This window comes from Abramis brama, assembly GCF_963993115.1.
Source record: "Abramis brama genome assembly, chromosome: 1".
Taxonomy (NCBI): domain Eukaryota; kingdom Metazoa; phylum Chordata; class Actinopteri; order Cypriniformes; family Leuciscidae; genus Abramis; species Abramis brama.
The window spans coordinates 54,314,537-54,331,124 of NC_139963.1; the positions used below are offsets into that span (position 1 = coordinate 54,314,537).

The window sequence follows — 16,588 nt, forward strand, 5'->3', positions numbered from 1 at the left end:
TTCTTTTGGGGGTAGTTTTTTATTACTGTTAACAAAAAAGAAGAGTACGTTACAAATACTACAGTATAGGCCTACAATAAAACACAACAAATGTAACATTCATGTAGAACTAAAGACATTGACACACATTTATACATTTTCAATGTTTGAACTGCTTTTTTCTTCATAAAAATCGGATTGATCAATATAAAGCTAAATTACTTTCTTAAATGATGTAAAACATATTAAATGTAATGTATAAACCTGACTGTGCTTATCTCTGTAGTTCTCCAAAAGACCAAATAATAGAAGTTTCCAAAACAACACAAATTGGCCATCAATGTTCTGAGTGATAAAATCACACACATTTTGCCAGAATGGTCTTACAAATGGGCAGAGTCAAAATACATGAACCACAGTTTCAGCGCAACCGTCGCTAAAAAGTGCATTTTAAATTAGTCACAAAATTGGTTGTGAATTTCACAGTTTAACTGGGTAAATTCTATGTATAATTTTAAATGATACCTCGTTAACTTTGTTTGTAATTAAATATAGATTATATAAGCCAAACCTGTTTGAAATAACGCTCTTATGGATCTGTTTTGTGAGTTAAGGGGGAAATAAATATTACCTATTAGAATTTACTATAGTAGGTGGGGACCACTGCATACATACAAATTTCAGAAGATATTGCATCAAAACATTTGTATATTCCCCTGTAACAGGAATCTTATAATGTGCAAAAAACTCACTGTGAGTGAAAAAAAACAAAACATTTAAATTAAATAACTGATCTACTAATATGATGCAGCTGTCAAAACAATATTTCAAAAACAATGATTTGCATTTATAACATATCCTTTTTGTCCCATATACGTATGTGGTAAAAAGTTAAGCTTGAAAATTTAGGACCATGATAAAAATGCCTGGCGATGAAAGTCAGAAAATTTCACTGGTATTTTGTCAATGTTATAATTACAAACAAGAAGAAAATGTATATTACCAACTTTAGACAGCATATGGGTAGAGATTAAGTTAAAAATAGAATAAGGATTTCTGTCAATCTGACTAAGCCAATTTACTTAATATGTATTATTTAAAATTCACAATTTTCATATGAATTCACATGATTTCATTATGAACTGTATTTTGGTTTCCATATAAAGTCAAATAGTACTTTATCAATCTCTTTACAAATGTTTCTATTAAGATGCAAAGCCATTGCTGTATAAGTCAGTCTAGAAATATCCTCAGCCTTTGTAATTAGATCTCTGTCCCTTAAAGAAAGATCTCCCAAAAGCCCAAAGCCTGCGCTTTTCATCTGGTGTGCAACCCCCTTTAGACATACAGAAATATAGTAGGCAAATTCTTACAGTACATTAACTGATCTGTTAAACACAGATTTGGTAACCTCCTACTGTCATTCTCATCTCAACACTAAATTAAAGGCCTGTCTCATATAGACGCCTGTCTCAAATACAAGCCGGTGCAGTTCGGCAATTTGGAAAAATAAAAGCCTGGGCTATTATCTGAAGTTTTAAGGTACATCGCGAAAAGAGTAGCAAAAGTCAAGGTGCAAAATTTGAAGTTACAGTGACAGATTTGAGATTGCAATTGTCTAATTAAGGTTGTATACTGCAAGTGTGAATGTAAGAACAAGTGCAAATATATTACAATACTTTCTGCAGCTTCAAATTCAGAATACAAGTTTGTGACTATTGTCTGCCAGTGCAAATGTCAACATTAAACTTCAGATTTTTATTTTACAGGTTTTCACATCGGAGCTATGAGTGTATTTTCAAGTACAAGTACGAATATTTATTGTACAAGTTCTCAAATTCACATCTACATGCTCTCGAGTTTTGCTACTCCTTTACCTTCATATTCTTAACTGGGGCTTTTCGTTGGCTGGACCCTAGACTTTATGGTCCTGGATGGTTGATTTGGGCTGTGGAGTGTGGACTTTGTGTAGAATTATGTTTGAACGAACAATCTGGAAGATTTATTTGTGCTTTCTTTTCTTTAATAAAAGGATATTCTACACAAAAATACATTTTATTATTATGGTTAATCATAACTGTTAACTAAATACTTTAAAAAATTTTTTAAAAACTGTTAAAGCCCCAGCTTTAACATAGCGGGTAGCATTACTGGGGTTACACTACGCTCGCCTGCTAGCCATCTGTTTTGATATAGTGTTGTTTACTGTAGCTTCTGTAAGCTCTCACTTTTGTAAGACTGTTCACCACCCCTTAAGTTAATTAACTATGTTTTTGTGATCGATTACTGTTTGTATTACCATAGTTTTCCAACAAATATCATGATTTAAAACATACCCCTGTCAAATCCGTTGTGGATGATCCTCTTTCTTGTTAACAATAACATTGTCAGGGTCTGAATCGTAATATTTACACTAGAGCAGAACTCGGGACATTTCCCGAACTCAAGCTAAGCGCTGCCAATCACAGCGCATTTCAGATTTCGGAAGGAGGGGCTTCATCGAAACTGGAACTAAACAACGCATCCAAATACTGTTACTCAAAATACTCAAACAAATACTCTCTTTCTGCTGGTTGTGTAAAGCTGTGGTGAGATGGAGACAGTAATCATTTCAGTTTATTTAGTAAAAACTGTGTGTTGTTTAAAGTTCATAGTAATTGTTCTGACTTCATGAAGCCTCATGGTGTGAATGAAACATCAAACTGACTAGAACAAACTCTTTGAAATAGATACTGGATATCAAGGGTGAAACTGTTAATAATGTAGACAGACAGCAATCTCATTCAATGTCAGTCATGTGTGGGTGAAATATAATTTATTAGGTATTTTAAAGCTCTATTGAGAAATTAACAACATGGAAAGCTCAAAAAGCAATCATATCAGGATACTTCACGGCTTTCAGAACTAAAATTATTCCTGATTCAAGCAGAAAATAAAGATGGACAATAACAACGAGGTGTTGATATGGAGTAATGAGTTTAATCAATAATTACATGAAGCAAATACAAACATTAAGTAAAAGTGAAAGCGGATCTCTCTCTCTTTACTGACTTATAAGATCCAAAACATCTCAAGAGAAGAAGAGAAGAAAATTGTCCAGTTTCAAAGATACATGAAAGTAGGTAACACTTTACAATAAGGTTCATTAGTTAACTATCTTAGTTAACATGAACTAAGAATGAACAATACTTCTACAGCTTTTATAAATCTTAGTTAATATTAATTTCAACATTTACCAATACATTATTAAAATCAAAAGTTGTATTTGTTAACATTAGTTAATGCACTGTGAACTAACATGAACAAACAAACAGCTGTATTTTTATTAACTAACTTTATTAACTTATATAACAAATGTATTGGGTCATTATTAGTTCATGTGAGTTAATATATCAACTAATGTTAACTAATGTACCTTATTGTAAAGTGTTACCTGAAAGCATATCTTGCATTTGCATGGAAGAGTAGAGGTAGAAGAGAAACTAGATGTTCTAATGAAAAGCAATGAAGAATGAGTAAAAAATGTATATCAGATTCACGTCTCTCTTAAAAGTGTTATGGCATTCTTCTCCAGTGTGAATTTTCTGTTGCTCTTTCAGTTCATCTTCTGTAGTGAAGGACTTGAGCACAGAAACACACACCGATGTGTCTTTTCTGCTGTAATATTACTAATGAATCTTCTCCTTTGTGTGAATCTTCAGGTGTTTCTTCAGGACTGACGCCCAATGAAACAGTTTACCGCACTGATCAGTTAAATGGTCTTTCATCAGAATGAGAAGATGAAGTGATTTCAGAGAGAAAGCCTGAGCCGCTTCTTCCCGGTGTGAACTCTCATGTGAATCTTCAGACTTGATTTACATGTGAAGTGTTTTTTAGGACAGATTTACAGATGACATATTTTTTTGGCTTCTTTTTTTCCTTTCTCGTTCGCGTCCATCAGGTCTAAAAGAAACATTAAATCAAGTGAGATTTCAAAATAAGAGACAAACGTGAAATGAAAAGTCAAGATCACTGATGAGTTCAATAGTCATTTTAATCCCATAAAATATGGTCAACAACTGTTGTGCACGATTATGATCTATTTTAATGTCATGAAGATTTTATTAATCACTAGTTTGATCATGAAACTCTAGATGACGCAGGTCAGACATGTGATCTGTAAGAAATCACAGTTTCACTGATGCTCCAGAAGGAAACACGATGCATTACAAGCTGGGGGTGAAAACATTTGAACAATCAAGCAACAGAAGATACATGCATGTTTCCCAGAAGACAAATTAAGTCAAATTTAACGATCTTCACATGCAAAATGTTTTACCTAGGGGAAAAAAAAACCCGGAATAATTTCTGAAGAACATTGTTCGCATTTTTTTTTTTTTTTTTTTTTTTTGCAATGTGCTTATATAACTGTTGAACGTCAGATTGCTATGGCCACTTTTGTACAAACACAATTTTCTCCAAGCAGGTATTTTAGATGGAACAATGGAAATATAAACCTAACATAAACTTCTATAATAAACATTTCAATGGGTCATTTTTGTAAATGCAGCTATTTGTTTGTTTTGTGGACTATCTGTAAACATCTTTTATTTAAAATATCTTGTTCAGGACAGTACTAAATAAAAAATAACATGCATTTCGTATGATCTGGTAGTTCTGCCTATATGTTATCGCCACAGACCAATGATAGTACCAAGGTGTTTACCAAACCTTTCCGAATATTTCGCTTCGGCAAGCAGCTTCGAACTCTCAAAACGAATACAAAACGAACTTTGTTTTGGCCTGATTTTGTTTGAAATGTCACATCAGTTCGTTCTTTGTTTAGTTTGAAGTATATCAGGGCCTTTACACTGTTTCGACCTGAACTGAATCAACACCAAACTGACTTTAGAGGAACAATGAAACTATCTGACGGGAATTTAACTGAGCTGATCTTTGACGGCACTGTTTTCTGCAGAGCTGCTTTATAGCTGAACTGAACTAATATAATAATTGATGATCTTTCCCATGGACCTGAACTGACTTCAGCTGAACAATAACACCATTTTCTTTTTAGAGCTGCTCTACAGCAGAATTGAACTGTTTGCATCACTGAATTATTATTTTTGTCCTGCTGATCACTGTAAAGCTGCTTTTGTATCTGTACTGTATGAAGCGCTACAGAAATGAAGGTGACTTGACTTGTTTACTACACACTAAAAGCTGATTGGCCAAGGTTGTTTTCGTAGCCAATGAGCTTGCTTGCTCAATATTTAAATACATTGGTTCAATGTTTATGGTAAATTGGTCAAAAAAGGTGAAATACAGTTGAAATATTGACAGTTGATTTATTAACAGGTGATTATTCAGGAGAATAAAGTCTCATAGGAATCCACTGTTTCTATTCTAGTCTCAAATTTATATAAGATGTCAAAAATCGAAAAAGTTAAAGAAAAAAAATAATCAATGAACTTTTTTTTGTTTTTTTTGTATTTATCATGTTTTTATTCTCAGCCTGAAGCAATGTAAATCTAGTGAGCATCAGCATGTTCTTCGGCATGATGAATGAACGAGGAATAAAGAATAAACACAAACCTCTTTGTTCTTCAGTATCATGATGTTTCATTCTGCAGGTTCTGGATCACTGGCGTTCTCTACGGCCTCGCTTTCTTGATGCTTTCTGGTAATTCTGCCAAAAACGAAGTTTCATTTTTTGATGTTTTGATTCAGGCTAAACCTTCAGTTTGTGTTGTTCAAAACTTTTTGTAGGATTGGGATATCTTTCAGAAACATAATGTTATGAAACTTTAAAATTGGTGAAATAATACAATTTTATATGTAGTATAAACCATAAAACTTAAAATAATAGCCAAGTCCCAAATAGACGCCCGTCTCGTTTGCACGCCTGGTGTGGCTACAGGTCTGGATAAATAAAGGGTGGTTTCAAATAGAGGCCCGGTCTGTTTTTTAGTTTCGGGTTGTATTTGATCTTCTAAAACCCGTCAGATCGTCTGTTTAAGCCAGTTTTATGGAGCAGATTGCGCACACAAGAGAGCCCTGCGCATCTGGGCAGGAACTGTTAGCGCAAGCAAGGTAGGCAGAGTTAGCGGGGGAGGCGACGAGGAAGCGACGAGGAGGAGGAATTCGCCAACTTGTAGTTGAGGATCGCGGTGATGATGATAGTGATGAATAGGGTCCTTTTGTATCACATGATTGCAGTTGTTTTATAGGGTAGCCTTCATTCTTTCTTGTTGATGCGTTTCACTCGATGTTGTTTTAAGCCCCCAATGGCTCCTTAGAGGCAGCTAACCCAACCCTCAACCTTAAACCTACCCATCCCCTCGCTGCCTGGAAGGCGCCGTTGGGGGGCTTAAAACACCAAACACCATGTGTTTCGGGCAACTAGTTCATAAGCTTGATGGATATTACCGGTAACTTGTATTGTTCAGCCCATGGCTATCACATCATTTAGTTTTTTTATGCTGCCAATAATCTAAAGAGGGTCGCACACTGTACGAGAAGCACAGCGCCGCGTTGCGTCTATGACAATTTGAGGTATCGCACAATGGATGGTCAGTTTATGGCCAGCAATATTGTTGTTTAAGGATATTATGGAATTAAGATCATGTCTGTACTATGTTATGATTGTACTGTACAATTAAATACAATCGTTGCTTAGTCTGCAGTCTGAATTCACTTTACCTCTGAATGAATGAATTGAGAATATCACCGGAAAATCCGATAACATCAGCAATTTTCATTCAAGCAGCTGATTTCTGTGAATGAGTGTAAAACTGAATGTATATTGGAGCACAGGGTGAAGTCAGTACATACATTAACAACAGACAATGTACACTCATAGAGAATAATTTGTTGGAATTTTAAAGACTTGGCGCAGCGCTTCTCGCCTGGTATGCGACCACCTTTAGACTTTCGGAAATATAGTAGGCTAATTCTTACATTAACTGATCTGTTAAACACAAACACAGATTTGGTAACCTCCTATTGTCATGCTCATCTCAACACTAAATTAAAGGCCTGTCTCACATAGACGCCAGTCTCAAATACAAGCCGGTGCAGTTCGGCGATTTGGGAAAATAAAAGCCTGGGCTATTATTTCAAGTTTTACGGTATATTTTGCAATGGATTTGTTTACATTGTAGTGATCAAGTATATAAAGACAAGTGCACACTCTCCCTTTCATTTCTGCCGTGACCAGTATCGCTCCGGAGACTGTAAGCTGGATCACGAACAGTTAGCACAGATCCATCCTCGAGTAACAACGAGAGTAAATAAAGACTGCTATGTTCATTCTTACATCCAAAAACAAAAACCTCAATTGCTTGGGAGACATTCTTGTCTACAGCTTCTCCGACGTGGAAACAATGGGTCTCATTCATGAAACATTCGTAAATATACGAGTAAATATGTGAGTGATTTGCGCGTAAAGAGACATTCCCGAAAATTCTTCTCCTGATTCACAAATACTTCGTAAACGTCAGATTTGATAGTGATATGTGTGTGTGGGTTAATGAATTCCAATCACTCGTAAATGGGACGCGCGTGCACGCTCATTCTGAATTACCATAAATCCCGCCAATTAAAACCGACTGACAGCTATATATGGGCATCATATTATGACACGAAACGAAGGATTTCAACATGTCTTCTCAAAAGCGAATGCTATTGTATTATTACATGTATAATTTTGAAAAAAAAAAAAAAAAAAAGCGAATGAAGAAGAGAAATTTCTCAGATGCAGAAATTGAAGTTTTATTATCAGAAGTTCATTCAAAACGCCACATTTTATTTTCAAGCGTACATAGTGGCGTATCAGGTCCTAAAAAAAAAGGATTTTTTTAGGTAATAGGCTACATGCTTTAGGTAAAAATGCTTGGCAGCATATTACAGATGCAGTTAATGGAGTTTCATCTTTTAATCGAACAGTCCCAGAAGTGAAAAGAAAATGGTTCGACATGAAGCTTGACTGCAACACTTGTAACTTGCGGACTTGTAAAAAAACAAACAAAAAAAAAACAGCTTGAATATAAAAAAATAAAAAAAACTTGTGGACTTGTGTTCCGTTTGCAGATGCTATTACTGGCTCTCGTAATACAAGCAAAAAGAAAAACCTTATGTAATTACTATATATAATACTTTTTCAAAATGCTGTGTAAATATGTACCCGATTACGTTGAATTAAAATGCAGTTTATTAATGAGCAAAACGTTCGGATGTTAAACGTACTATTTACGCGTGGCTGGGAGCAGGTGTAGATTTCTTTCGTACCAACTAACATTTGGGAAATACGAACATTTTAATGAATCCGAAAATTTACGCTAGAACCACTTTACACACGATTTACACAAAAATTCGTTCTGCTCGTGTTTCATGAATGAGACCCAATGTGTTTAGCTCACTCGGGGTGGGTCTATGCTCAAACTGCAGTGTCAATCAACAGTTGTGGGAGGGGCTTGTGCAAATCTACTCACTTTGCCCCGAATCTGAGAACGGGTTGTTCTGAGACAGTACTTATGATTTATGGGGATTAAAAAAAAGTACTGGGTGGAACTTTATCAATATAGGGTAGTTGTGTACACACACTGCCAAGACACATTTATGTTCAAACACTATGTAAAAGTGAATTTTGCATAATAGGAGCCCTCTATTTAATATCACACAACTAGGGATGCTCATTTCGATTAATTTTCCCGACCGACAACCGCCGCTCGTTAATCGATTATTAACCGTTAACTGATAAGATTATAATATTGAATTGACAGCCGATCTCACCAATCATAATCCGCCATTTTGTCCGACAAAGCAGTCAGGAGAGATAACGTTAGTTAGCAGATTAACATGGGAGGATTTGAACTTGAAAAACGGAATGTACTGACCCCTTTCCACGGTTTAAAACAACATTCCTTCTTATGTTCATTCATAACTTATTTGATGCTATAGAAGGAAGAGATGATCGGTTCACGAGCAGCTTTAACGGATGCTCTACAACGATCTGTCAGACACATTTAAGAGCTACAAAACGGTATGTAGCCTATTGTATCGTTTAAATTTATTTTAAAAAATGACCAAATTTGAAAGGTGAGACTTTGTTTAATATGTTTAATATCAGAAGTAACCGAAAAGTAACCTGGTCTGTCCTGTCTGTCAGCATGTTGTCAGTCTCCTCTCTGCTCCGCGATGTATTTTTCACTGCGTGAGAACATGGTGTACGTGAGAGCAGCGTAGCTTGTCGGACATAGCAACAGTAACTAAGGGGGGCGGGTCTTTGCGAAGGGTCAATTGCATTAAAGGTCCCGTTCTTCGTGATCCCATGTTTCAAACTTTAGTTAGTGTGTAATGTTGCTGTTAGAGCATAAATAATATCTGTAAAATTATAAAGCTCAAAGTTCAATGCCAAGCGAGATATTTTATTTAACAGAAGTTGCCTATATCGAACGGCTCGTTTGGACTACACCCCTCTACTTCCTTCTTTAATGACGTCACTAGAACCGTTTTTTGACTAACCTCCGCCCACAGGAATGCTCCCTCAACCGAAAATCGTTTACGTACTTGCGCACTTCTAATAATTTACTGTGTTTACTCAGCTCTTACAGTGATTTTCTGAAGTAAAACTGACGCTTCATCTTTTGTGTGATGTACAATAAACTTTATTAAACTCATCAGTACATGTTTGATCATCATTCAGACAGCAGACTTGTAGGCTATTAATATATAATGGATACATACAAGCAGATGACAAATACGTTATAATAACCGTAATTAAACTACTAAACTATACCTGTTTCATCTCTATACAGCACTCTGACTCTGTAGGCATTATTGTCCGACTCGAAATGAATGACGTTACTGAGAGTTTCTGATATTATCATCATTCCGTGAGGTGATATTGTCCTGAGAGACTGTGAGGCTCCGCCCCCTGGGTCATCCAGCAGCAGCTTATTTATTTAAAGGGCACACAACTAAAACAGCACGTTTTTCTGTGACCCAAAAAATGACAATTTAAACATGCTGTAAAAAATGATCTGTTGGGTATTTTGAGCTGAAACTTACATACACACTCTGGGGACATCAGAGACTTATTTTACATCTTGTGAAAAGGGGCATTACACGGGACCTTTAAATACAAATAAAATGGACGCGTATCTGTGACCCTTTAAAAAAAAAAGTTTTTATCAAAGGGTTTATTTTAACGTGCAAAGTGCAAACAGCAGCATACAGAACAGATCAACAACAGAACCTGGATTCAGTTTAAATTTTCACGCACCTGCAGCATTTCTGACAGCAAGAGAAAAACAGAATAAAATAATACAAATAAAAAACAAAAAGGCCTACACTAAATATATTTTTTAAACTTAAATAATTAACAAATTAAGATGACAATCCGTTTGAACAAAGCTTTAGAAAAAAAACGGCAATTTTTTTCCGTTTTTTTATTTTAAAAAAGCAACATCAACGTGATGTGGGGTCAAGTCTGGAGCGCAGCCTGTTGACAGTTAGACACGCGGCAGAAAACACCCTTTCCGATGGGATGGATGTCCCATCGGACGGAAATACACAGGTAACGTCTCGAGACGTGTGTGGTTGCGCGTGTCGACCATAGACTGTAAAAAAGGTGTCGACGCGCTCCGTGAGTTAATAAATATATAAGCTATAAATTATTTTATTTTTAAACCATGCAGCAAAAAAAAAAAAAAAAAGAAGATAAAAAAAAAAACGTTTTAAACCGTTTAACTGATAGTATTAATCGGTCAAATTTTTTACATTCGGTTAACGGTTAAACGGTCAATATGAGCATCCCTACACACAACCCTATGTGAGATCAACCAACAAACTGTGCAGTCGCTCATTCTGGCTGATAACAAACTAACGAGTCTGTTTCTCAACACATAAAGATGAACTACTCACTGTGATTTCAGACTGTGATTGTTTTTCATATGAGTGAATATAGAAGATAAATGAACAAACCTCTGCATGGATATTCATGTGTCGCTTCAGTTCACTTTTAAAGGCGAAACTCATTCCACACTGATCACACGTGTGCGGCTTCTCTCTGCTGTGGATCCTCTCATGGGCTTTCAGATGTCCTGACTGACTGAATCTCTTGTCACAGTGTGAACACTTGTAAGGTTTTTGTCCAGTGTGAATTCTCTGGTGCAGTTTTAAACATTGTGCTGTAGTAAAAGTCTTCTCACACTCAAAGCACATGTACTCTCTCACACCAGTGTGAACTCTTTGATGTACTTGTAAACTATACAGCAGTGAAAAACTCTTTCCACACACAGAACATGAATGTGGCTTCTCCTTCGTATGAACCATCAGGTGTCTCTTCAGGTTTGATGCCCAAATAAATGTTTTTCCACATTGATCACATGTGTGAGGCTTCTCTCCAGTGTGGATCCTCATGTGACCATTAAGGTGTCCTGAATATGCAAAACTCTTCCCACATTGATCACATGTGTGAGGCTTTTCTCCAGTGTGGATCATCATGTGACCATTAAGGTGTCCTGATTGTGTGAAACTCTTCCCGCACTGATCACAAGTGAACGGCTTCTCTCCAGTGTGAACTCTCATGTGTTGTTTAAGATTACGTTTGTCTATGAAACTCTTCCTACACTGAGTGCAGGGGAATGGCTTCTCTCCAGTGTGGATCCTCATGTGAATATCTAGACTATATTTCCTTGAGTAACTCTTCCCGCACTGATCACATGAGACAACTTCTCTCCAGTATGAACTCTCATGTGACGGTCAAGATCACATGTGTTTGTGTAACTCTTTCCACACTAAGTGCTGGTTGTAGATTTCTTGGCTCTTCTTTTCTTTAAAAATGTCTTTTTAGTCTTTGAGCGACTCAAAGGTTTTTCTCCAGGTTTGACATGATGTTTCTCCTCCACTTTACTCAAGCCTGAAATGAAAGAAAATGTTTTAATTTTTACACAAACTGTTCAGTGTCGATCACATTTATAAACCCTGTTACTAAAGTTACTGTGAGAAGAATTATTAACTTCTAGAATTTATGAGAAATACAACTTTATCAGTAACTATAAATCAAATTTTGCTCAAGTTAAATTGCTTACAACCCTGTTAGACATTTTGGAAAGTTCACACAGTTTACTGTATAAATATACAGAGAGAGAGAGAGAGAGAGAGAGTGAGAGAGAGAGAGAGAGAGAGAGAGTGAAATGTCAAAAATTTTGATAACATGGATGCAGAAAATGTGAACCAGATTTAAATATCAATATCAATCAATATGAAAATTTCTCAATCTTCGCTTTAAATCACCATTTTTGAAAACCAAATATGAAACTGTTTGTACCATTTCATAGTTTAGCTGTTTATCTAAAAGTGTGAGCTCCCATTCGAATGGGAAATTCTGTTATTTATGACATACTATACAACATTACTTACAAATCTGGTTTTGCTCAAGTTTCTCAAACCTCCCTTCACTAACCATTTGTTGAAAACAAACAAAAAACATTTGTACCCATTTCACAGTTTACCTGTTTATCTAAAAGTGATGAAGTGCTTGAATGTTTCTAACATGAATGTTCTTCAGCATCATGAATGAATGAAGAATAAACACCAACCTCTTTGTTATTCGGGATCTTCAGTGTGTTTCATTCTGCAGGGTTCTGGATCACTCATGTTCTCACTGTCCTCTTTAATAAACTCAGTCTTTACAGATTTCAGCTCTTCCTGATGCTCGTCTTCACTTGCAGCTGATGGGAATTTACAGCATTTATTGGTGAATTACAGTGGGAGGAGCTTCACTGATGATGAATTACAGTGTGAGGAGATGATCTAGCAAAATCAAAAATATATCAGTTACTGAGTTTGTTTTTATGCTCATGGACAACAGAATATTTAGTAAAATCTTCCATGTATAAACAATGGTAAAAACAGTTATAAGCATAAACAGAATACCCATAAAATCCGCTCAGTCTGCTGACACCAATGAAATAAGCTGTAAGTGTCAATTTACAGGAGATCTGAAGACATCAGCATAATAAATGAGGTGAAAACAGGAACTATTGTCATGAAATAAAGAGTGTTTTCAGCAGATCTGTTAATATTGATGAGCCTCAGACTATCAACACTCATTCAACAAGCCATTCAGGATCATCAGCAGATCATCTCACTTTATTCTGAGTGTTTGCTGTTAGAAACACATTTTTTGAGTCAGGATAGATGATAAAAGCCTGTAAAACAACTCTATTGAAAGACAATACTGTTATTTTTCACAATATGACATGGATAAAACATCAATAACACAAAACAAACACCGCTGACACTCAGATAAATAACTAGGCCTACTAAACCATAAAATGTCCATTTGAATCTAAATAATAGATAATTAACATGTTACAGTTTTGTATATGCAGAGACTGACAATGATCCTAAAACCTTTATTAAAATAAAGAGCACCACAAAATAATAACGTTTACCATGTCAAACTGTAGGCCTATTCATATAATTATTTTATCTTTTACATGTAGGCTATAGGTTTAAATTGTCTCACGTCACGTGGCTCCCTATTAGGCTCAATGTAAAGTATTTAGTGGTATCTTCACCATTCTTTTTCTCCAGTCATTTTAACAATGCAAAGTAAAGAAATACCAAATTGAATCCAAAGATGTTAAGAGTACGTTAGAAATAAAACGGCAGCAGCAACACTTGATATCGAGTCCCATTCCCCTCACAGATCTCAAACTTTAACGTAACATTCAGTAACAGTTCTCACTCCAAACATCGAGACAATCACACAAACGAACACAAAATCGCTCAGGTCTGAATGAACTCAACATATTCTCCTCATGCTCGCTGCTGCTGCTTTATTTCAGTAGGAAGACGCCAGAAAAGACGCACAAGTATCGCTGTGATCGATGAAAACAACACAGAAATGAGCCTGTCGCTTAATCAAACTGTATAAAGTGTGTTTGATAGTTGTGTAAATATGAGAAATACCGTAAACTGCTCTCCTCACCTCAGAAGACTCGACGCTGAAACTGTGGGTGCTTCTCATTTCTTATTTGTGCATCCTCGCTTCCTTTCCTCGCGTCTCAGCTCCGCCCCCTGTAGGATGCGAGGGAAGGCTGCAAGGAAAAGACGCGAGGACCGGGGATCGAATGTAACTTTTTTTATATACATTGGAATACTAGGCTTGTTTGAGATGCGCATTGCCTCGCCTGAAATGTATGCGAGAGTAGGCGACTGCATGGGGCGAGGAGTGAAAAAAGCGCAGGCAAGCCGGACAGTTCTCTCTTCTCGCAATGGATCTGACTGTGAGATCAAAGATGGATATCGCGGGATTCACGCTCGTGCACGGTGTTGCTAATAAACTGGATGTAATTTAAGTTCTGTTGCTTTTATATTAAAATAAATAAAATGAACAAGACACCCAAAGTAGGCTACTTGTTATTTAATTCCATTCCAAATACATGTTTATCAATATTTTTTTCTTTAATACAAACATATGTGTTTTTATTATTTGTTTTATTTATTTTTTAAATTAAATTGCATAACCCAAAGAGATCGCACTGTCAGATAGAATATTCACACATAAAATATACACATAAAACATGATATTAGAGTTTTAAAATCAAACATTTTAAAAGAGAACAATACATTCCAGGACTGCCAACATTTCCTCAGTCACATTATGCACAACCCGGCATACTGTGGATGTGGGCATTGCAAATGTTTGTGAGGTGACACGGTAAGAGGCTCCACATGCCAGCCAGTACAGTAGAACGAGCACCTCAATCTCGTGACTCCAACCATGATCTTTTATTCTTGGCAGCACCCGACACAACAGCCCAATTGTTACCCTGCAGAGTCTCAGTGAAGGCACTGTGTCCTCTTCAGAAAAATAAATTCTGAGAATTGGGACTTGATAGTTTAGCACTGCATAGTTTTGAATGTGTTGTTTTTCCTGGAAATAAAATGGTAATGTTTAATGACCTCCCCTTAAATATATCTTTATTGTTTTCACAGTTTCAAAAAATAAATCTATGGTTTTCTTTTACAATTTCAGTGCTTCTCTCTGTTTTTCACTTGAAACTAACACTTCATTGGTGTTGGGCAGTAACTAATTACTAGTAATTTAGTTACTGTAATACTATTACTTTTTGCAGTAACTAGTAGTGTAACTAATTACTAATAAGATTTTAGTAATAATATTACAGTTACTATCCATAAAACAGCTTAGTTACTTAGTTACTTTTGATGCCTCAACCCTGTTGATTTAAAACCTAACAATCAAATAATTTCCAGATGTATTTTCATAATTTTCACGACTGTGCATCAGGCAAGCGTGAAATATTGAAAAGCTTACATTCAGCAGATAGAAATATTGCATTATATTGATTTTGTCGGGAAAAAAGATGACCTGAACACTGTTGTGTAAGTTTTGGCTTTACTTTACTCTGGCATTACATCCCACCCACATCCCTCCCACATCCCTCCCACATCCCTCCCCAGCCAGCACAGTCACCTGGGGCCCAAATGGGTTTGACCTGGGCTATCTAACTGGGACCCAGCCAGTTTTGTCCTCGGTTTACATGTTGGCCCCACATGGGTTTGCCCAGATGAAATGAACACTGCTTAGTGTGCACAGTACAGGCTGTTTAATGTAACACTTAATCGTTGTTGGAGGTAATGAGATAATTAGGTGATTGAATAATGATTGTGCATTATTGACGAACACCTGCTGTTAACAAGCAGAATCACTGAAGGAAAGAGAAACACAAGAACTACTCCCAGCCACAACCTTGGATGAAATCAACTGAAGATAAAATACATCAAATCTCTCAAGATCTGATTAAACAACTCCACAAACAACATTACCAACTTAATTTATTAGTAACCAGACTGACTTTATTTCTGTCAGACGTCTACAGAAAAGAATTAAGAAGAGGTTAAGATGTTGATTATTTATTTGAAAGTAATAGTTTGATTTGATGTTACCATTGTGGCGATCAGTGTGTGCTTTAGTCAGGCTCTTGACTTTTTAACATTAGTTTTTCGCTGGCAGCTGTGTCTGTTTGTTATGGCGAGAACAGCAAGAGAAAACATAGTCAGATGCTGTAAGCTGATTGATGATAAGAGTATAATCATCATATAGTGGCTTAACTCATTGATTATGTGTGAGGTTTATGTTATTAGTTTTGTTTTATTGGTGTGATTCTGCAACGAGAGAATAATATGATTTAATTAGAACGTCTATTATTTTTAACACACTATTTACATATTTTGAGCTCCCCCTAATCTTACTCACACACAGACATCAAGAATCAGCATATGAAACTCAACAATGGTGACATGCTTCATGGTGCAATGCATTCTGGGAGCCATGGATAAGTTTCGTATGATACACCCAGAATGCATTGCAGCATGAATGTCAGCATTGTTGAGATTCATATGCTGATTCTTGATGTCTGTTTGCAAGTAGAACTTGCTGAAGTCCAACACGTGTAAAGGGTGTTTTAAAAATCATTTGATGTTCTGATTAAACTGTACTGGATCTCTTGCTATAGAATCACAACAATAAAACAAAATGAATAACATACTACCCGTATAAACCTCACAAATAATCAATGAGTTAAGCTACTAT

General features: G+C 36.1%; 1 long non-coding RNA gene across 1 annotated transcript; it reads right to left on the reverse strand.

Moving 5' to 3' along the window:
* Positions 1 to 3,796: 3,796 nt before the first annotated feature.
* On the reverse strand, positions 3,797 to 14,009 carry LOC311067168. Its single transcript, XR_014603187.1, has 5 exons — positions 13,961 to 14,009; positions 12,564 to 12,777; positions 10,945 to 11,881; positions 5,554 to 5,647; positions 3,797 to 3,921 (listed from the first exon to the last, which is right to left on the reverse strand). It is a non-coding gene; the product is annotated as an uncharacterized lncRNA (long non-coding RNA).
* Positions 14,010 to 16,588: the final 2,579 nt, after the last annotated feature.